The sequence below is a fragment of the Staurois parvus genome, unplaced genomic scaffold (genome assembly GCF_062004578.1).
Source record: "Staurois parvus isolate SC_StPar_1 unplaced genomic scaffold, SC_StPar_1.0 ptg000476l, whole genome shotgun sequence".
Lineage (NCBI taxonomy): Eukaryota > Metazoa > Chordata > Amphibia > Anura > Ranidae > Staurois > Staurois parvus.
This window is the reverse complement of record NW_028318272.1, coordinates 3,512,471-3,535,917: the sequence shown is the minus strand read 5'-3', so window position 1 is coordinate 3,535,917 and position 23,447 is coordinate 3,512,471. Positions and strand designations below refer to the sequence as shown.

The window sequence follows — 23,447 nt, the reverse complement described above, 5'->3', positions numbered from 1 at the left end:
TGCTCCAGTATGACAGAGCTTGGCACAAAATAGGCTTAGCAAATCTGGAGGATTGTTTGCTTATGCACACACGAAAAAAAAAAAAGGTAATGTGGCCACATTGAAATTAACATATAAACTCTAGTAATATAAACTCTAATAACATGGGTGACACTGGCACACAGTTCATCAAAGACAGTCATAGGTTATTGCAGGCAGTGTTACATTGTCTCTCTTCATATTCTCAAAGCCATGTATACATTACTCTAAACTTGTATTTGCAAACATTGCCTGTAGCTCTCTGTTAGTTGTAACTGTGTCATGTCAACACACCATATAGCGGCATGATGTGGTGTATACAATTAAAGTGGTGGTTTAAAAGAAAAAAAAAAAAAAAAAAAAAAAGGGGGGGGGGGGGGCTGCAGGTTTAGGTCATAATGTACTGGCATAACCCAGTCTTCCTCATGGGTTTGTGGGCTCCAGCAAGTTTTTAAGATGTTCACTGTAGCTACAGGTAAGCCTTATTATAGACTAAAGTCACTACCATTCTAAAGAATTTTGGGGTGGGGGAGGAATGTGAACAGTGCATCACATTGTGGTGTAGAGCACTTCTGACTGTCTCCTGAAGTGTGTGCTGAGAACAAACAAGGTTATTCTTTTCCATTGGCATGCTTGTCTTGCAATCTACAGACAGAAAAGGATCCTAAAATGGTGTGCATTTATGGGCACACTTACGGTCACCTGTGTATGGAGGAGTAATTGAAAGTGAAGGAAGACCATTAAGGGGCTGTGGAACCTGACTAACCTGGAGATTGTGTGCAGGATCCGTGGACATCCGAAAAGCATGTTGACCCTTGAGGGTCGCAGCAGGAAGGTGAGCGGGCATGCCTGCTATTTAAGATTTACATTCGCCGCTTGCACCTATATACTTGTTAAAAATAATGATGCTGGTTTATTATGGACATTGGCGATTGTACTTGCTTCAACAGTAAATGTGGGTTATGACACTGATCACTTGTTGGTATAGTTATATATCCCTATACAGGGACCCACTTCATATATCTCACTCTAATATTTTGGGTTGGTCCCATTGGGGGGACAGGTATCGTCTAGAGATGAGCGAAGAAATGAAAAATTCGATTCGACTGATTCGGCGAATTCGTGGACAATATTCGATTCGAGTCGAATAAATTCGCTGTGAATTTAACTTAAAAAAGGGTGTTTCTAGGCTTCAGAGAGACTTAATATTAGTGCAGAACACTGTACCTTTAATTTAAATGCCCTTGGAGTCTGCTGGGGAAGAGAAATAATACTGTCAGTCAGTATGACATGCAGATGAGTGCCGTCGATCTTAGAATCACCGCACACTTCACTCATTTGGGCAGTCACGGGGCCAAAACCAGAGTGTGGAGCCACAGTGTGGCGGTGGAGGCAGCAGCAATGGGAGGCCATACAGCACCCTATGACAAAAATGGAAACCACCAGCAGTGTGAGGAGACCTGAAAGTGGCACATGGCAGAGTGTGGCGATAGAGACAGCAGCAATGGGAGGCCGTACAGGGACCCATGACACACTCTGGACCTGGCAGCAGCATGAGGAGGCGGTACAGGGGCCCATGACAGATTACGGGCCTGGCAGCAGCATGAGGAGTCGGTACAGGGGCCCATGGCAGATTACGGGCCTGGCAGCAGCAATGGGAGGCCGTACAGGGACCCATGACACACTCTGGACCTGGCAGCAGCATGGGGAGGCGGTACAGGGGCCCATGACAGATTACGGGCCTGGCAGCAGCATGAGGAGTCGGTACGGGGGCCCATGACACACTCTGGACCTGGCAGCAGCATGAGGAGGCGGTACAGGGGCGCATGACAGATTACGAGCCTGGCAGCAGCAACTTGGACAGGAGGACGTTCAGCTTCTGCACCGTCGGGTGCGTGCTCGCAAACTGTTGTCTCTTGGAAACGGATTCCAAGAAAGACTGCTGACGGAATCCGTGAAGAGGAGTAGCAGGAGAAGGAGCATCTGAACGAGCGGAATATGCCAACAAGCGACAACAGTGGCCCATGACAGATTACGGGCCTGGCAGCAGCATGAGGAGTCGGTACGGGGGCCCATGGCAGATTACGGGCCTGGCAGCAGCTATGGGAGGCCCGTAATCTGCCAGCACCCTATGACAAAAAATGGAACCCACCAGCAGTGTGAGGAGACCTGAAAGTGGCACATGGCAGAGTGTGGCGATGGAGACAGCAGCAATGGGAGGCCGTACAGGGACCCATGAGAGACTCTGGACCTGGCAGCAGCATGAGGAGGCGGTATAGGGGCCCATGGCAGATTAGGGGCCTGGCAGCAGCTATGGGAGGCCCGTAATCTGCCAGCACCCTATGACAAAAAATGGAACACACCAGCAGTGTGAGGAGACCTGAAAGTGGCACATGGCAGAGTGTGGCGATGGAGGCAGCAGCAATGGGAGGCCGTACAGGGACCCATGAGAGACTCTGGACTTGGCAGCAGCATGAGGAGGCGGTATAGGGGCCCATGGCAGATTAGGGGCCTGGCAGCAGCTATGGGAGGCCCGTAATCTGCCAGCACCCTATGACAAAAAATGGAACACACCAGCAGTGTGAGGAGACCTGAAAGTGGCACATGTTTGGGGCATGATTCATGGCGGATTTAGTCAGTTGTGTCAGGAACTGGTGGTTTGAAATCCAGACTAATCCACGCCTGATTCATTTTCACAAACGTCAGTCTCTCCACACTTTGGGTGGACAGTCGTGTCCTCCGCGGAGTTGCAATACCTCCTGCCGCACTAAACACGCGCTCCGATGCCACGCTACTGGCCGGGCATGACAGCCTTTCAAGGGCAAATTCAGCTAGTTGGGGCCAAAGGTCAAGTTTCGTTGCCCAGTAGTCAAGGGGATTGTCTACCTCGGTTGGCAGGGTGCTGTCCAAGTAGGCCTAAGCCTGTTGTTTGAGGTCCTGCTCCAGGTCCACCTGATGCTGCTGCTGCTGCTGCGGCTGGTTAGTAGTTTCCTCACTGCGCTGGTGAAGAAAGCTACTCATCATCGACTGCAGACTGAGGCAGCCGCTGCTGGTGGAGCTGCCACTGCTCCTACCACCCCACCCCTCCCCTGCTGCCATGGCAGCGGAACACGAGCGCACAGGGCCCACAGTGTCTGAGGATGGACGTTGGCGCAGACAGGCAGAGACCAGCTGACTACATAGGTGTTTTTTATAGTACGTTATTTTGGCCTCCCTCTCAGCAGGTGTGAAAAAGGCCACCATTTTTGAACGGTAGCGAGGGTCCAACAAGGTGGACAGCCAAAAGTCATCCCTCTGTCTGATGGTTATTATTCGGCTGTCGCTACGCAAGCAACCGAGCATGCTATGGGCCATTTGTGCCAAGGAATGCGAGGGACTCCCTGCCTCCATCTCCACAGCATACTGCCACGGTGCGTCTAGGTCCTCTGTCTCCTCTTCCTCCTCCTCTACCAGATGCTCCTGCTCCTCCACTCCTGTCCGCTGAGTGGAAAAACCACCCATTTCACTCAATAATTCCTGAGCACCAATGTCCTCCTCTACCTCCTCCTCTTCTTCCAGTCCTGCCCCCACAGGGGCCATGTGGCGTTGAGATCTGTGCGCCACGTCTACCGCACCCTGACCAGCCATTGTTAACAGCATTTGTTCCAGGACGTGCAACAGAGGAATGACGTCGTTCATCCCATAGTCCTGCCGACTCACGAATAGCGTGGCCTCCTCAAAGGGCCTGAGCAAGCGCAGGTGTCACGCATGAGCTGCCAATGGCTGACATCTAAGTTACACAGGGAGTACCTTTATCTGCTTTTAACATCAGGAAATCTGTGATGGCCTTTTGCTGTTCGTAAAGGCGGTCTAACATATGTAGGGTTGAATTCCACCTTGTTGCAACGTCACAGCATGAGGAGTCGGTATAGGGGCCCATGGCAGATTAGGGGCCTGGCAGCAGTTATGGGAGGCCCATAATCTGCCAGCACCCTATGACAAAAAATGGAACACACCAGCAGTGTGAGGAGACCTGAAAGTGGCACATGGCAGAGTGTGGCGATGGAGACAGCAGCAATGGGAGGCCGTACAGGGACCCATGAGAGACTCTGGACCTGGCAGCAGCATGAGGAGGCGGTATATAGGGGCCTACGGCAGATTAGGGGCCTGGCAGCAGCTATAGGAGGCCCGTAATCTGCCAGCACCCTATGTCAAAAAATTCAACACACCAGCAGTGTGTGAGGAGACCTGAAAGTGGCACATGGCAGAGTGTGGCGATGGAGACAGCAGCAATGGGAGGCCGTACAGGGACCCATGACAGACTCTGGACTTGGCAGCAGCATGAGGAGGCGGTATATAGGGGCTTATGGCAGATTAGGGGCCTGGCAGCAGCTATAGGAGGCCCGTAATCTGCCAGCACCCTATGTCAAAAAATTCAACACACCAGCAGTGTGAGGAGACCTGAAAGTGGCACATGGCAGAGTGTGGCGATGGAGACAGCAGCAATGGGAGGCCGTACAGGGACCCATGACAGACTCTGAACTTGGCAGCAGCATGAGGAGGCGTTATATAGGGGCCCATGGCAGATTAGGGGCCTGGCAGCAGCTATGTGAGGCCCGTAATCTGCCTGCACCCTATGTCAAAAAATTTAACACACCAGCAGTGTGAAGAGACCTGAAAGTGGCACATGGCAGCAGAGTGTGGCGATGGAGACAGCAGCAATGGGAGGCCGTACAGGGACCATGACAGACTCTGGACTTGGCAGCAGCATGAGGAGGCGGTATATAGGGGCCCATGGCAGATTAGGGGCCTGGCAGCAGCTATGTGAGGCCCGTTATCTTGCAGCACCCTATGTCAAAAAATTTAACACACCAGCAGTGTGAAGAGACCTGAAAGTGGCACATGGCAGCAGAGTGTGGCGATGGAGACAGCAGCAATGGGAGGCCGTACAGGGACCCATGAGAGACTCTGGACCTGGCAGCAGCAGGAGGAGGCGGTATATAGGGGCCCATGGCAGATTAGGGGCCTGGCAGCAGCTATGTGAGGCCCGTAATCTGCCTGCACCCTATGTCAAAAAATTTAACACACCAGCAGTGTGAAGAGACCTGAAAGTGGCACATGGCAGCAGAGTGTGGCGATGGAGACAGCAGCAATGGGAGGCCGTACAGGGACCCATGACAGACTCTGAACTTGGCAGCAGCATGAGGAGGCGGTATATAGGGGCCCATGGCAGATTAGGGGCCTGGCAGCAGCTATAGGAGGCCCGTAATCTGCCAGCACCCTATGTCAAAAAATTTAACACACCAGCAGTGTGAAGAGACCTGAAAGTGGCACATGGCAGCAGAGTGTGGCGATGGAGACAGCAGCAATGGGAGGCCGTACAGGGACCCATGAGAGACTCTAGACTTGGCAGCAGCATGAGGAGGCGGTATATAGGGGCCCATGGCAGATTAGGGGCCTGGCAGCAGCTATGTGAGGCCCGTAATCTGCCTGCACCCTATGTCAAAAAATTAAACACACCAGCAGTGTGAAGAGACCTGAAAGTGGCACATGGCATGAGAGACTCTGGACCTGGCAGCAGCAGGAGGAGGTGGTATATAGGGGCCCATGGCAGATTAGGGGCCTGGCAGCAGCTATGTGAGGCCCGTAATCTGCCTGCACCCTATGTCAAAAAATTTAACACACCAGCAGTGTGAAGAGACCTGAAAGTGGCACATGGCAGCAGAGTGTGGCGATGGAGACAGCAGCAATGGGAGGCCGTACAGGGACCATGACAGACTCTGGACTTGGCAGCAGCATGAGGAGGCGGTATATAGGGGCCCATGGCAGATTAGGGGCCTGGCAGCAGCTATGTGAGGCCCGTAATCTGCCTGCACCCTATGTCAAAAAATTTAACACACCAGCAGTGTGAAGAGACCTGAAAGTGGCACATGGCAGCAGAGTGTGGCGATGGAGACAGCAGCAATGGGAGGCCGTACAGGGACCATGACAGACTCTGGACTTGGCAGCAGCATGAGGAGGCGGTATATAGGGGCCCATGGCAGATTAGGGGCCTGGCAGCAGCTATGTGAGGCCCGTTATCTTGCAGCACCCTATGTCAAAAAATTTAACACACCAGCAGTGTGAAGAGACCTGAAAGTGGCACATGGCAGCAGAGTGTGGCGATGGAGACAGCAGCAATGGGAGGCCGTACAGGGACCCATGAGAGACTCTGGACCTGGCAGCAGCAGGAGGAGGTGGTATATAGGGGCCCATGGCAGATTAGGGGCCTGGCAGCAGCTATGTGAGGCCCGTAATCTGCCTGCACCCTATGTCAAAAAATTTAACACACCAGCAGTGTGAAGAGACCTGAAAGTGGCACATGGCAGCAGAGTGTGGCGATGGAGACAGCAGCAATGGGAGGCCGTACAGGGACCATGACAGACTCTGGACTTGGCAGCAGCATGAGGAGGCGGTATATAGGGGCCCATGGCAGATTAGGGGCCTGGCAGCAGCTATGTGAGGCCCGTTATCTTGCAGCACCCTATGTCAAAAAATTTTACACACCAGCAGTGTGAAGAGACCTGAAAGTGGCACATGGCAGCAGAGTGTGGCGATGGAGACAGCAGCAATGGGAGGCCGTACAGGGACCCATGAGAGACTCTGGACCTGGCAGCAGCAGGAGGAGGTGGTATATAGGGGCCCATGGCAGATTAGGGGCCTGGCAGCAGCTATGTGAGGCCCGTTATCTTGCAGCACCCTATGTCAAAAAATTTAACACACCAGCAGTGTGAAGAGACCTGAAAGTGGCACATGGCAGCAGAGTGTGGCGATGGAGACAGCAGCAATGGGAGGCCGTACAGGGACCATGACAGACTCTGGACTTGGCAGCAGCATGAGGAGGCGGTATATAGGGGCCCATGGCAGATTAGGGGCCTGGCAGCAGCTATGTGAGGCCCGTTATCTTGCAGCACCCTATGTCAAAAAATTTTACACACCAGCAGTGTGAAGAGACCTGAAAGTGGCACATGGCAGCAGAGTGTGGCGATGGAGACAGCAGCAATGGGAGGCCGTACAGGGACCCATGAGAGACTCTGGACCTGGCAGCAGCAGGAGGAGGTGGTATATAGGGGCCCATGGCAGATTAGGGGCCTGGCAGCAGCTATGTGAGGCCCGTAATCTGCCTGCACCCTATGTCAAAAAATTTAACACACCAGCAGTGTGAAGAGACCTGAAAGTGGCACATGGCAGCAGAGTGTGGCGATGGAGACAGCAGCAATGGGAGGCCGTACAGGGACCATGACAGACTCTGGACTTGGCAGCAGCATGAGGAGGCGGTATATAGGGGCCCATGGCAGATTAGGGGCCTGGCAGCAGCTATGTGAGGCCCGTTATCTTGCAGCACCCTATGTCAAAAAATTTTACACACCAGCAGTGTGAAGAGACCTGAAAGTGGCACATGGCAGCAGAGTGTGGCGATGGAGACAGCAGCAATGGGAGGCCGTACAGGGACCATGACAGACTCTGGACTTGGCAGCAGCATGAGGAGGCGGTATATAGGGGCCCATGGCAGATTAGGGGCCTGGCAGCAGCTATGTGAGGCCCGTTATCTTGCAGCACCCTATGTCAAAAAATTTAACACACCAGCAGTGTGAAGAGACCTGAAAGTGGCACATGGCAGCAGAGTGTGGCGATGGAGACAGCAGCAATGGGAGGCCGTACAGGGACCCATGAGAGACTCTGGACCTGGCAGCAGCAGGAGGAGGCGGTATATAGGGGCCCATGGCAGATTAGGGGCCTGGCAGCAGCTATGTGAGGCCCGTAATCTGCCTGCACCCTATGTCAAAAAATTTAACACACCAGCAGTGTGAAGAGACCTGAAAGTGGCACATGGCAGCAGAGTGTGGCGATGGAGACAGCAGCAATGGGAGGCCGTACAGGGACCATGACAGACTCTGGACTTGGCAGCAGCATGAGGAGGCGGTATATAGGGGCCCATGGCAGATTAGGGGCCTGGCAGCAGCTATGTGAGGCCCGTTATCTTGCAGCACCCTATGTCAAAAAATTTTACACACCAGCAGTGTGAAGAGACCTGAAAGTGGCACATGGCAGCAGAGTGTGGCGATGGAGACAGCAGCAATGGGAGGCCGTACAGGGACCCATGAGAGACTCTGGACCTGGCAGCAGCAGGAGGAGGCGGTATATAGGGGCCCATGGCAGATTAGGGGCCTGGCAGCAGCTATGTGAGGCCCGTTATCTTGCAGCACCCTATGTCAAAAAATTTAACACACCAGCAGTGTGAAGAGACCTGAAAGTGGCACATGGCAGCAGAGTGTGGCGATGGAGACAGCAGCAATGGGAGGCCGTACAGGGACCCATGAGAGACTCTAGACTTGGCAGCAGCATGAGGAGGCGGTATATAGGGGCCCATGGCAGATTAGGGGCCTGGCAGCAGCTATGTGAGGCCCGTAATCTGCCTGCACCCTATGTCAAAAAATTTAACACACCAGCAGTGTGAAGAGACCTGAAAGTGGCACATGGCAGCAGAGTGTGGCGATGGAGACAGCAGCAATGGGAGGCCGTACAGGGACCCATGAGAGACTCTGGACCTGGCAGCAGCAGGAGGAGGCGGTATATAGGGGCCTATGGCAGATTAGGGGCCTGGCAGCAGCTATAGGAGGCCCGTAATCTGCCAGCACCCTATGTCAAAAAATTCAACACACCAGCAGTGTGAGGAGACCTGAAAGTGGCACATGTTTGAGGCATGATTCATGGCGGATTTAGTCAGTTGTGTCAGGAACTGGTGGTTTGAAATCCAGACTAATCCACGCCTGATTCATTTTCACAAACGTGAGTCTCTCCACACTTTGGGTGGACAGTCGTGTCCTCCGCGGAGTTACAATACCTCCTGCCGCACTAAACACGCGCTCCGATGCCACGCTACTGGCCGGGCATGACAGCCTTTCAAGGGCAAATTCAGCTAGTTGGGGCCAAAGGTCAAGTTTCGTTGCCCAGTAGTCAAGGGGATTGTCTACCTCGGTTGGCAGGGTGCTGTCCAAGTAGGCCCAAGCCTGTTGTTTGAGCTCCTGCTCCAGGTCCACCTGATGCTGCTGCTGCTGCTGCGGCTGGTTAGTAGTTTCCTCACTGCGCTGGTGAAGAAAGCTACTCATCATCGACTGCAGACTGAGGCAGCCGCTGCTGGTGGAGCTGCCACTGCTCCTACCACCCCACCCCTCCCCTGCTGCCATGCCAGCGGAACGCGAGCGCACAGGGCCCACAGTGTCTGAGGATGGACGTTGGCGCACAAAGGCAGAGACCAACTGACTACATAGGTGGTTTTTATAGTACGTAATTTTGGCCTCCCTCTCAGCAGGTGTGAAAAAGGCCACCATTTTGGACCGGTAGCGAGGGTCCAACAAGGTGGACAGCCAAAAGTCATCCCTCTGTCTGATGGTTATTATTCGGCTGTCGCTACGCAAGCAACCGAGCATGCTATGGGCCATTTGTGCCAAGGAATGCGAGGGACTCCCTGCCTCCATCTCCACAGCATACTGCCACGGTGCGTCTGGGTCCTCTGTCTCCTCCTCCTCCTCCTCTACCAGATGCTCCTGCTCCTCCACTCCTGTCCGCTGAGTGGAAAAACCACCCATTTCACTCAATAATTCCTGAGCACAAATGTCCTCCTCTACCTCCTCCTCTTCTTCCTGTCCTGCCCCCACAGGGGTCATGTGGCGTTGAGATCTGTGCGCCACGTCTACCGCACCCTGACCAGCCATTGTTAACAGCATTTGTTCCAGGACGTGCAACAGAGGAATGACGTCGTTCATCCCATAGTCCTGCCGACTCACGAATAGCGTGGCCTCCTCAAAGGGCCTGAGCAAGCGGCAGGTGTCACGCATGAGCTGCCAATGGCTGACATCTAAGTTACACAGGGGAGTACCTTTATCCGCTTGTAACATCAGGAAATCGGTGATGGCCTTTCGCTGCTCGTAAAGGCGGTCTAACATGTGTAGGGTTGAATTCCACCTTGTTGCAACGTCGCAGATCAGGCGATGCTGTGGAATTCCGTTCTGCCGCTGCAGCTCAATGAGGGTGTTCTTTGCGGTGTAGGAATGGCTGAAATGCATGCACAGTTTACGTGACATTTTAAGGATGTCTTGCAGTGGGATGGTGGATTTTAGGAACCGCTTGACAACCAGATTGAACACGTGAGCCATGCATGGCGCATGGCACAACCTTCCTTGACGCAGAGCAGACACCATGTTCTTTCCGTTGTCAGTCAACATGGTTCCGATTTTTAGTTTGCGCGGAGACAGCCATCTGTCGATTTCTCTGTTCATTACACTCAGCAGTTCCTCCCCTGTGTGACTTACGTTCGCCAAGGCATACCAGGTGCAGCACAGCGTGACACCGTTGCGCCCTGCACATGTGATATGCCGGTCGGGTAATGGGACTTGGCACGGGGGTGGCGGCTGAGGACACGGCGGAAAAAGAGGTGGTAGAGGCGGACATGCTTGCTGGACCAAGGACGTGCAAACGTGGAGGCAAAAGCGTCGTGACCTGTCCAAGTTGCTGGTGCGGCTGTGCCGGCACCACGTTCACCCAGTGGGCCGTAAATGACATGTACTGTCCCTGACCGTAGTTACAGCTCCACACGTCGGCGCTGCCGTGCACTTTGGCAGAGACCGACATGCTCAAAGACTGGCCCACCATCTCTTCTACATGTGAATGCAGGGCTGGCACTGCCTTTTGGGCAAAGAAATGACGGCTTGGCACTCTCCACCGCGGCGCGGCACAAGCCATCATTTCTCGGAAAGGTGCTGAGTCCACCAGTTGGAAAGGGAGGGACTGCAGCACCAGCAACTTGGACAGGAGGACGTTCAGCTTTTGCACCGTCGGGTGCGTGCTCGCAAACTGTTGTCTCTTGGATACGGATTCCAAGAAAGACTGTTGACGGAATCCGAGAAGAGGAGTAGCAGGAGAAGGAGCATCTGAACGAGCGGAAGATGCCAATGAGCGACAACTCCCCTCAGCAGAGGTGTTGGAGCCTTGACTGGCTGATAGAGGGCGATTGACGACGTCGGGTGACGGAGCAAGTAACGGAGCGGGTGATGGAGCGGGGGCTGGGGCAGGCAGAACCGCCGTATGTTTATCACGGTTTTCCCAGGCCACCGAATGGTGACGCTGCATATGCTGACGCAACGCTGTAGTCCCAACATGGGCCCCCTGGCCACGCTTGCATTTCTGGCCACATAGTCGACATACGGCTACGTTTACTTCCTCGGGCGGCTTGAGGAAAAATTGCCACACCACCGAGTAGGAAACTTTGCCCCCGCTACTCTTCACTGGCTGACTGCTACTTCCTCCGTGCGCACCGGCACCACTACTGGCCGTGGTGGTAGGCTGCAGTGGAGCTGGTGCTCTACTCCGTGGACGTTTGGCTCCACTGACACTGATGCGACCCTGCTGCTGTCTCCTGGGCAACCCACCGACTGTTTTGCTCGCTGCCAAGCTGCCACCCTCTTCTCCTGATGATGCGGAAGAAATTGCCTGATGACGACGAGGCTGCCAAGTGCGATCAACCTCCTCATCATCAAGTAGGGTCTCCGCCTCACTACTAGCCCCCTCGGCTGCGTCTGGGTCAGGAGACAGACCTGTCTCTAGACCGGCTACCGAGCCACTCTCCTCGCCAGTACTTGTTCGCTTGGCTGCTGAAAAGGCCGATGTCTCCCCCCGTTCCTGACCGCCCTCTGTTAGCTCTTCCTCACTGTACAGTGGGGCTGAGCCCACAGCATGCGATACTTCGCTTGGTGAGGGAACAGCAAAGGACAGGGGCAGGTAGAGGACACGTGATTTCAGTGGGCTTGGTCCCGGGCCATGCCAACTAACGGTTGTGTCTGACGTACCCACCGACCGTTGGCTGTAGGTGTCAGAGGTGACCTGGGAAGAGGAAGACGACCGAGCCAACCAATCAATGACGGCAGGGTTGTCGGTGGAGACACGACCGCTGGATGACACCGGGAGCACTGGCCTCTGGCTGCGAATACTGCTGCCTCGACCCCTTCCTCTGCTGCCACGTCTGCTCGCTCCTAAAACATTGCCTCCTCTGCCACTCCTCTGCATGTTGTCTGACATACTATTTAATTCAACGATTAGGTGTCCCTGAGTAACAATTCTCTGGCACTCAGTAACAATTCTGTCTGTCCCTGAGTATGAATTCTGTGGCCCTGAGTAACAATTGTGTGTCTGTGCAAGTAACAATTCTGTGTCTGTGCAAGTAACAATTTTGTGTCTGTGAGAGTAACAATTCTCTGGCACTCAGTAACAATTCTGTCTGTCCCTGAGTAACAATTCTCTGGCACTCAGTAACAATTCTGTCTGTCCCTGAGTAACAATTCTGTCTGTCCCTGAGTATGAATTCTGTGGCCCTGAGTAAGAATTCTCTGGCACTCAGTAACAATTCTGTCTGTCCCTGAGTATGAATTCTGTGGCCCTGAGTAACAATTGTGTGTCTGTGCAAGTAACAATTCTGTGTCTGTGCAAGTAACAATTTTGTGTCTGTGAGAGTAACAATTCTCTGGCATCAGTAACAATTCTGTCTGTCCCTGAGTAACAATTCTCTGGCACTCAGTAACAATTCTGTCTGTCCCTGAGTATGAATTCTGTGGCCCTGAGTAACAATTCTGTCTCTGTGCGAGTAACAATTCTGTGTCTGTGCAAGTAACAATTTTGTGTCTGTGAGAGTAACAATTCTCTGGCACTCAGTAACAATTCTGTCTGTCCCTGAGTAACAATTCTCTGGCACTCAGTAACAATTCTGTCTGTCCCTGAGTAACAATTCTCTGGCACTCAGTAACAATTCTGTCTGTCCCTGAGTAACAATTCTCTGGCACTCAGTAACAATTGTGTGTCTGTGCAAGTAACAATTCTGTGTCTGTGCAAGTAACAATTTTGTGTCTGTGAGAGTAACAATTCTCTGGCACTCAGTAACAATTCTGTCTGTCCCTGAGTAACAATTCTCTGGCACTCAGTAACAATTCTGTCTGTCCCTGAGTATGAATTCTGTGGCCCTGAGTAACAATTCTGTCTCTGTGCGAGTAACAATTCTGTGTCTGTGCAAGTAACAATTTTGTGTCTGTGAGAGTAACAATTCTCTGGCACTCAGTAACAATTCTGTCTGTCCCTGAGTAACAATTCTCTGGCACTCAGTAACAATTCTGTCTGTCCCTGAGTAACAATTCTCTGGCACTCAGTAACAATTCTGTCTGTCCCTGAGTAACAATTCTCTGGCACTCAGTAACAATTGTGTGTCTGTGCAAGTAACAATTCTGTGTCTGTGCAAGTAACAATTTTGTGTCTGTGAGAGTAACAATTCTCTGGCACTCAGTAACAATTCTGTCTGTCCCTGAGTAACAATTCTCTGGCACTCAGTAACAATTCTGTCTGTCCCTGAGTATGAATTCTGTGGCCCTGAGTAACAATTCTGTCTCTGTGCGAGTAACAATTCTGTGTCTGTGCAAGTAACAATTTTGTGTCTGTGAGAGTAACAATTCTCTGGCACTCAGTAACAATTCTGTCTGTCCCTGAGTAACAATTCTATGGCACTCAGTAACAATTCTGTCTTCCCTGAGTAACAATTCTCTGGCACTCAGTAACAATTCTGTCTGTCCCTGAGTATGAATTCTGTGGCCCTGAGTAACAATTCTGTCTCTGTGCGAGTAACAATTCTGTGTCTGTGCAAGTAACAATTTTGTGTCTGTGAGAGTAACAATTCTCTGGCACTCAGTAACAATTCTGTCTGTCCCTGAGTAACAATTCTCTGGCACTCAGTAACAATTCTGTCTGTCCCTGAGTAACAATTCTCTGGCACTCAGTAACAATTCTGTCTGTCCCTGAGTAACAATTCTCTGGCACTCAGTAACAATTGTGTGTCTGTGCAAGTAACAATTCTGTGTCTGTGCAAGTAACAATTTTGTGTCTGTGAGAGTAACAATTCTCTGGCACTCAGTAACAATTCTGTCTGTCCCTGAGTAACAATTCTCTGGCACTCAGTAACAATTCTGTCTGTCCCTGAGTATGAATTCTGTGGCCCTGAGTAACAATTCTGTCTCTGTGCGAGTAACAATTCTGTGTCTGTGCAAGTAACAATTTTGTGTCTGTGAGAGTAACAATTCTCTGGCACTCAGTAACAATTCTGTCTGTCCCTGAGTAACAATTCTCTGGCACTCAGTAACAATTCTGTCTGTCCCTGAGTAACAATTCTCTGGCACTCAGTAACAATTCTGTCTGTCCCTGAGTAACAATTCTCTGGCACTCAGTAACAATTGTGTGTCTGTGCAAGTAACAATTCTGTGTCTGTGCAAGTAACAATTTTGTGTCTGTGAGAGTAACAATTCTCTGGCACTCAGTAACAATTCTGTCTGTCCCTGAGTAACAATTCTCTGGCACTCAGTAACAATTCTGTCTGTCCCTGAGTATGAATTCTGTGGCCCTGAGTAACAATTCTGTCTCTGTGCGAGTAACAATTCTGTGTCTGTGCAAGTAACAATTTTGTGTCTGTGAGAGTAACAATTCTCTGGCACTCAGTAACAATTCTGTCTGTCCCTGAGTAACAATTCTATGGCACTCAGTAACAATTCTGTCTTCCCTGAGTAACAATTCTCTGGCACTCAGTAACAATTCTGTCTGTCCCTGAGTATGAATTCTGTGGCCCTGAGTAACAATTCTGTCTCTGTGCGAGTAACAATTCTGTGTCTGTGCAAGTAACAATTTTGTGTCTGTGAGAGTAACAATTCTCTGGCACTCAGTAACAATTCTGTCTGTCCCTGAGTAACAATTCTCTGGCACTCAGTAACAATTCTGTCTGTCCCTGAGTAACAATTCTCTGGCACTCAGTAACAATTCTGTCTGTCCCTGAGTAACAATTCTCTGGCACTCAGTAACAATTGTGTGTCTGTGCAAGTAACAATTCTGTGTCTGTGCAAGTAACAATTTTGTGTCTGTGAGAGTAACAATTCTCTGGCACTCAGTAACAATTCTGTCTGTCCCTGAGTAACAATTCTCTGGCACTCAGTAACAATTCTGTCTGTCCCTGAGTATGAATTCTGTGGCCCTGAGTAACAATTCTGTCTCTGTGCGAGTAACAATTCTGTGTCTGTGCAAGTAACAATTTTGTGTCTGTGAGAGTAACAATTCTCTGGCACTCAGTAACAATTCTGTCTGTCCCTGAGTAACAATTCTCTGGCACTCAGTAACAATTCTGTCTGTCCCTGAGTAACAATTCTCTGGCACTCAGTAACAATTCTGTCTGTCCCTGAGTATGAATTCTGTGGCCCTGAGTAACAATTGTGTGTCTGTGCAAGTAACAATTCTGTGTCTGTGCAAGTAACAATTTTGTGTCTGTGAGAGTAACAATTCTCTGGCACTCAGTAACAATTCTGTCTGTCCCTGAGTAACAATTCTCTGGCACTCAGTAACAATTCTGTCTGTCCCTGAGTATGAATTCTGTGGCCCTGAGTAACAATTCTGTCTCTGTGCGAGTAACAATTCTGTGTCTGTGCAAGTAACAATTTTGTGTCTGTGAGAGTAACAATTCTCTGGCACTCAGTAACAATTCTGTCTGTCCCTGAGTAACAATTCTCTGGCACTCAGTAACAATTCTGTCTGTCCCTGAGTAACAATTCTCTGGCACTCAGTAACAATTCTGTCTGTCCCTGAGTAACAATTCTCTGGCACTCAGTAACAATTGTGTGTCTGTGCAAGTAACAATTCTGTGTCTGTGCAAGTAACAATTTTGTGTCTGTGAGAGTAACAATTCTCTGGCACTCAGTAACAATTCTGTCTGTCCCTGAGTAACAATTCTCTGGCACTCAGTAACAATTCTGTCTGTCCCTGAGTATGAATTCTGTGGCCCTGAGTAACAATTCTGTCTCTGTGCGAGTAACAATTCTGTGTCTGTGCAAGTAACAATTTTGTGTCTGTGAGAGTAACAATTCTCTGGCACTCAGTAACAATTCTGTCTGTCCCTGAGTAACAATTCTATGGCACTCAGTAACAATTCTGTCTTCCCTGAGTAACAATTCTCTGGCACTCAGTAACAATTCTGTCTGTCCCTGAGTATGAATTCTGTGGCCCTGAGTAACAATTCTGTCTCTGTGCGAGTAACAATTCTGTGTCTGTGCAAGTAACAATTTTGTGTCTGTGAGAGTAACAATTCTCTGGCACTCAGTAACAATTCTGTCTGTCCCTGAGTAACAATTCTCTGGCACTCAGTAACAATTCTGTCTGTCCCTGAGTATGAATTCTGTGGCCCTGAGTAACAATTGTGTGTCTGTGCAAGTAACAATTCTGTGTCTGTGCAAGTAACAATTTTGTGTCTGTGAGAGTAACAATTCTCTGGCACTCAGTAACAATTCTGTCTGTCCCTGAGTAACAATTCTCTGGCACTCAGTAACAATTCTGTCTGTCCCTGAGTAACAATTCTGTCTGTCCCTGAGTATGAATTCTGTGGCCCTGAGTAAGAATTCTCTGGCACTCAGTAACAATTCTGTCTGTCCCTGAGTATGAATTCTGTGGCCCTGAGTAACAATTGTGTGTCTGTGCAAGTAACAATTCTGTGTCTGTGCAAGTAACAATTTTGTGTCTGTGAGAGTAACAATTCTCTGGCACTCAGTAACAATTCTGTCTGTCCCTGAGTAACAATTCTCTGGCACTCAGTAACAATTCTGTCTGTCCCTGAGTAACAATTCTCTGGCACTCAGTAACAATTCTGTCTGTCCCTGAGTAACAATTCTGTCTGTCCCTGAGAATGAATTCTGTGGCCCTGAGTAAGAATTCTCTGGCACTCAGTAACAATTCTGTCTGTCCCTGAGTAACAATTCTCTGGCACTCAGTAACAATTCTGTCTGTCCCTGAGTAAAAATTCTGTGGCCCTAATAACGTTTCTGTGGCCCTAAGTAACAATTCTCTGGCACTGAGTAACAATTCTGTCTGTCCCTGAGTATGAATTCTGTGGCCCTAACTAGCGTTTCTTTGTCCCTAAATAACGATTCTGTGGCCCTCATTAACAAGTCTGTGTCCCTGAGTAATGGTTCTCTGTCCCTAAGTAACTTCTCTCTGTCCCCAATTCTCGTTTCTGTGGCCCTAACTCTGTCCCTGTCCCTAGTACAGAGCGGTCTGCCTCTGTTCAATGACTGCAGGCAAATGAAGATTTCCAAAATGGCCGCTATATATACCTCGACCATTACACAGTGCTGGCTGGCTGGCTGCTGATTGGCTGATGCGATCACATGTCGTTGAGGAATGCATTATGGGGCAGCGCGCCTTGTCTGCGCGCCTTCCCCGACATCCCCGCTCCGTCGCCGCACATGTCAGCCGCCATTTTCGGAAAAATTTCGATTCGCGCGTCCGAATTAGGCTGTTTTTCGGATTCGGCACGAATCGAAATTTTTCCGAAATTCGACTCGAATTCCACTTCGGATACTTCGATTCGCTCATCTCTAGTATCGTCACTTATTAAGGTTCCAAATTGGACCATAATATTACACTATTTACCACCTATAAGTCACCCAATAGATCCTGTCAGATCTAACAATAATAGGATTTAGGTGTCCGTTTGTGAACCAGCGGTAATAGATCGCTGCTCAGTTCTCCGGCATTCTCAGAGAACACAGTTCTCCTGTGAATGCAGTTTATGAAGCAGTTCTCCGAACGAAGGGAGAACGGTCTCCAAACTCTGAAAAACGGCTCATTTTACTATAATCTCTCGAGATTACAGTAAAAGATCAGTTTACTAAGCAGAGGTAAATTATTTCTGCTTAGTTTTCGGTCCCTCTGATTCTTCAGCTCTGGGCTGGAGAATCTGGAGGGAGAACACAGATTTCCAGAGAAGGGCTGACATGATCTCCTGAGTGTCATAAACTGTGAATGACCAGAGAATAGCTGAGATCCGTTGAATCGCAGCTATTCACTGTGTCATAAAAGGACACCTTAATCTGCTATTGTTTATATTGCCATTTATATTTTGTTTTACATATATTTCTATATATATTTTCAATTAAGGTGGTCACAACCCATTTTCCTTTGTAGATTTATGATATAGCGCTACACCATTTTCCATTATAGTGCATCACATTGAACATATTGCACACCAGCTGGTGCATGTTACACAGACCATAAAGCACTCCCACTGGTGTTAAGGGGTCCTAAATGTATTGTGAGATTTGTGTCAACAGTTTACAATTAGTGGAAAAATCCTGTTAGACTGCAGACAGCCACGATCTTTACAAATACATCTTGCCCTTGCTTCAAATGTTGCTGAGCACATTATACTTGTCCTCCAGCCAAGCCATTTCAAGTGACCATCTTGCAGACATATAACAGGGCAGTCTCTCACATATCCACACATATTGATGCTGATTTACTCAAAGATTAGAGAAATCTCACAGTACAACAACAACAACATGTAGAGATACTGCATACCTCAGTTAATCTAACTTAGGACCAGACGTACTCTGCTCACTTATGTCAAAGGACACTCTTCATGCAATGGTTGCAGAAGTTCGACATAGGGGATACATGTTCTACATGGATCTGATCCATGCATTGAACTAGGAGTTGCTTGATACTACAGCTACAGTCAGGTCCATAAATATTGGGACATCGACACAATTCTAACATTTTTGGCTCTATACACCACCACAATGGATTTGAAATTAAATGAACAAGATGTGCTTTAACTGCAGACTGTCAGCTGTAATTTTAGGGTATTTACATCCAAATCAGGTGAACGGTGTAGGAATTACAACAGTTTGTATATGTGCCTCCCACTTGTTAAGGGACCAAAAGTAATGGGACAGAATAATAATCATAAATCAAACTTTCACTTTTTAATACTTGGTTGCAAATCCTTTGCAGTCAATTACAGCCTGAAGTCTGGAACGCATAGACATCACTAGACGCTGGGTTTCATCCCTGGTGATGCTCTGCCAGGCCTCTACTGCAACGGTCTTCAGTTCCTGCTTGTTCTTGGGGCATTTTCCCTTCAGTTTTGTCTTCAGCAAGTGAAATGCATGCTCAAATCGGATTCAGGTCAGGTGATTGACTTGGCCATTGCATAACATTCCACTTCTTTTCTTTAAAAAACTCTTTGGTTGCTTTTGCAGTATGCTTTGGGTCATTGTCCATCTGCACTGTGAAGCGGCGTCCAATGAGTTCTGAAGCATTTGGCTGAATATGAGCAGATAATATTGCCCGAAACACTTCAGAATTCATCCTGCTGCTTTTGTCAGCAGTCACATCATCAATAAATACAAGAGAACCAGTTCCATTGGCAGCCATACATGCCCACGCCATGGCACTACTACCACCATGCTTCACTGATGAAGTGGTATGCTTAGGATCATGGGCAGTTCCTTTCCTTCTCCATACTCTTCTCTTCCCATCACTCTGGTACAAGTTGATCTTGGTCTCATCTGTCCATAGGATGTTGTTACAGAACTGTGAAGGCTTTTTTAGATGTCGTTTGGCAAACTCTAATCTGGCCTTCCTGTTTTTGAGGCTCACCAATGGTTTACATCTTGTGGTGAACCCTCTGTATTCACTCTGGTGAAGTCTTCTCTTGATTGTTGACTTTGACACACATACACCTACCTCCTGGAGAGTGTTCTTGATCTGGCCAACTGTTGTTAAGGGTGTTTTCTTCACCAGGGAAAGAATTCTTTGGTCATCCACCACAGTTGTTTTCCGTGGTCTTCCGGGTCTTTTGGTGTTGCTGAGCTCACCGGTGCGTTCCTTCTTTTTAAGAATGTTCCAAACTGTTGTTTTGGCCACGCCTAATGTTTTTGCTCTCTCTCTGATGGGTTTGTTTTGTTTTTTCAGCCTAATGATGGCTTGTTTCACTGATAGTGACAGCTCTTTGGATCTCATCTTGAGAGTTGACAGCAACAGATTCCAAATGCAAATAGCACATTTGAAATGAACTCTGGACCTTTTATCTGCTCATTGTAATTGGGATAAGGAAATAACACACACCTGGCCATGGAACAGCTGAGAAGCCAATTGTCCCATTACTTTTGGTCCCTTAACAAGTGGGAGGCACATATGCAAACTGTTGTAATTCCTACACCGTTCACCTGATTTGGATGTAAATACCCTCAAATTAAAGCTGACAGTCTGCAGTTAAAGCACATCTTGTTCCTTTCATTTCAAATCCATTGTGGTGGTGTATAGAGCCAAAAATGTTAGAATTGTGTCGATGTCCCAATATTTATGGACCTGACTGTATATTGCTACACAGGGCCTAGGTGTCACAATGTAATCTTTGATGTTTCATTGATGTGCCCAAGAGGTGTGCTTTTAGGAGCCCTTCCTTTTTTTACCACCAGAAGCACAAAGCCCCTTGGTGATTATAGTGCATTTTTTTTGCTTTGTTTCTGGAGCCTCTAAAGCAGGGGTCTCCAAACTGTGGCCCGTGGGCCGAATGCAGCCCTTTGCTCACCTTTTTCTGGCCCTTGGGGCACTATTCCTCCCATTAACACCAACAAGAAGGTAACATTCCTTCCAATGACATCAACAGTGGAGAGCCATTTCTCTCACTGACATCAATGAGGCATTTTTCCTTCCAATGACACCAGTGATTGGAACATTTCCTCCCACAGCACCAGCAATGGGGCAGAATTCCTCCCACTAATAAACATTTAGGCTCTATTGTCCTCAGTGATACCAATGATGGCACACTATTCCTCTCACTAATATCAATCATAGGGCACTATTCCTTCACCAAGCCGGAGACATTGTTTACTCCCTCTGACACGTGGACATTTTTTTTTTTTAGTCCCACTGGCCACAGTCCGGCTCCTGTAAAGTAAACTGGCCCTTTGTTTAGAAAGTTTGGAGACCCCTGCTCTAAAGAATTGCACCAGCTGCTGCCATGAAGATCTCCCTCTGACCTGTCAGTATCTGCTTGCTCATACATCCCGTACAGGCAAGCAGATACTCACTGGCAGGAAGGTTCAATTAACTACCATGGCAATGTGGGGTGCCGTGGTAGTTCATCAAAAACTACAAGCCGACAGCCACAAAGACTACCGGGACTTATAGTTTTCCCAGAATACAGTGAATGAGTGACACGGCCGGGTGGACCACTTTTTTTTTTTTTTTTCTTTTAAATTGTGACAGCTAACAGGGAGGAGAACATGTTACACCCTGACCCACCACCAAAATAGTCATGTTGAACAATGTTACAGGCAGCATAACATTCTCCACGGCTTCTCCAGACTCTGTCACGTGCTCATGGTGAACCTACTCTCATCTGTGAAAAGCACAGGGCGCCAGTGGCGGACCTGCCAATTCTGGTGTTCAATGGCAAATGCCAATCGAGCTCTATGGTGCTGGCATTGAGCACAGGACCAACTAGAGGACATCGGGCCCTTAGGCCATCCTCATGAAGTTGGTTTCTGATATTTGGTCATAGACATTCACACCAGTAGCCTGCTGGAGGTCATTTTGTAGGGCTCTGGCAGTGCTCATCCTGTTCCTCCTTACACAAAAGGAGCAGATATCGATCCTGCTGATGGGTTAAAGACCTACGTCCCTGCCCAGCTCTGCTAGAGTAACTGCCTGTTCTCCTGGAAACTCCTCCATGCTCTTGATTGATGTGCCATCATGGAGGAGTAGGACAGCCTGTAGGCAGTCTCTGTAGGGTTCAGGTATTGCCTCACGCTACCAGTAGTGACATTACCCCTAGCCAAATGCAAAACTAGTGAAAAAGAGAAAAAAGGAGGAGAAAAAAATGTCAGTGGCCTCCACCTGTAAAACCATTCCTGTTTTGGAGGTAGTTTCATTGATGCCCATCTAGTGCACCTGTTAATTTCATTAACACCAAAGCAGCTGAAACTGATTAACAACGCCCTCTGCTACTTAACTGACCAGATTAATATCCCAGGAGTTTAATTGAATTGATGCTATACTCTGCTCAAAAAAAATTAAAGGAAAGTGTAGTTAAAATTTAAAATTGTATTTTAATTTCCACATTCTATTACATTTCTAGCACTCTCCTATTATTCTAAATTATCTTCGAAATTTGTAAACTTACTTTGTAAAAACCCTCACTTATTCACTTTGCCATCCTCAGGATTTATAGGGGTTATTTTCTAGGCCTTAAATGTGGAGTCCTAGAAGACATATTGGGGTTGATTTACTAAATGCAAACAGATTGTCCATATTGCGCTCCCCACAACCTCACTAACACCCCCTTCCCTCTCTCTGACCACAACCTGATTACCTTCGATATCTCCTCGTCCTCCAACGCCTACCCCTCCAAATGTCACACTACTGCCAGCCGTAACCTCCGCAACCTTAACCCTGCCTCCCTCCACTCTGCAGCTGATCAATACCACGACAGCATCCTCCCCCTGTCCTGCCCCGTTTTGCCTATGACTGCCTATAACAATGCACTGTCAACAGCCCTTGACTCACTAGTGCCTTTAACCACATGCAACATTATTACATTACATTGAGTTTATATAGCGCCAAAGGGTTTGCTCAGCGCTGTACAATAGAGGGGGGGACAATACATGAAACATTACAGCAACTACAAACAGCACACGAGGGGTTATAGGGCCCTACTCTTTCGAGCTTACAATCTAGGAGGGAGGGGGTAGTGGTACAGGAGGAAGTGGCTGTGGGGGATGGAGTGGTAGGAGGAATGAAGGAGAGCAGCAGTTAGGTGAGGGTGGGGTAGGCTTCCCTGAAGAGGTGGGTTTTCAGGGAGCGCCTGAAGGTGAGGAGGGAAGGTGACAGTCTGATGGATTGGGGTAGTGAGTTCCAGAGGATGGGGGAGGACCTGGAGAAGTCTTGCAGACGTGCGTGTGAGGAGGAGACCAGGGAGCAAGATAGAAGGAGGTCCTGTGAAGAGCGAAGGGTACGGGTAGGGTGGTACTTGGGAATCAGGTTGGTGAGGTAGTTAGGGGCAGTGTTGTGAATGGCTTTGTAGGTCAGAGTGAGTAGTTTGAATTTGATGCGTTGGGCGATAGGGAGCCAGTGGAGGGAGAGGCAGAGGGGGGTGGCAGAGGTGGAGCGGGTGGTGAGGTGGATAAGTCTAGCCGCTGAGTTGACCCCGACCGCTCCAGCCCTGGCAAACTGATCACACCAAAACCCTCAAACGACGCAGTCGTGCCCTGGAGCGACTATGGCACAAAACCAAATCCCAACAAGCCTTCACCCGCTACAAATCTGCCTTCCACACCTACACCTCCCTCCACGCAGCCAAACAAGCCGACTTCCTGACCCTCATCAAGGCCCTCTCCTCCAATCCTCACCGACTCTTCTCCACCTTCAACTCTCTACTCTCTCCACCCCCACCTCCACCCAGCACCTCACTCACCGCCCTTGAGATTGCCAATCACTTCAAAAACAAGATTGACACAATTCGCAAGGACATCGCCGCAACTCACACTCCCTCTCAACCCGTC

The 23,447-nt window shown here is 49.2% G+C and overlaps 1 protein-coding gene across 4 annotated transcripts in view; it reads right to left on the bottom strand.

The window, feature by feature from the left end:
• Positions 1 to 23,447, bottom strand: part of TENT4B (terminal nucleotidyltransferase 4B) — a 116,218-nt gene that overhangs the window by 47,467 nt on the left and 45,304 nt on the right. The gene's annotated exons all lie outside the window — the stretch shown is intronic.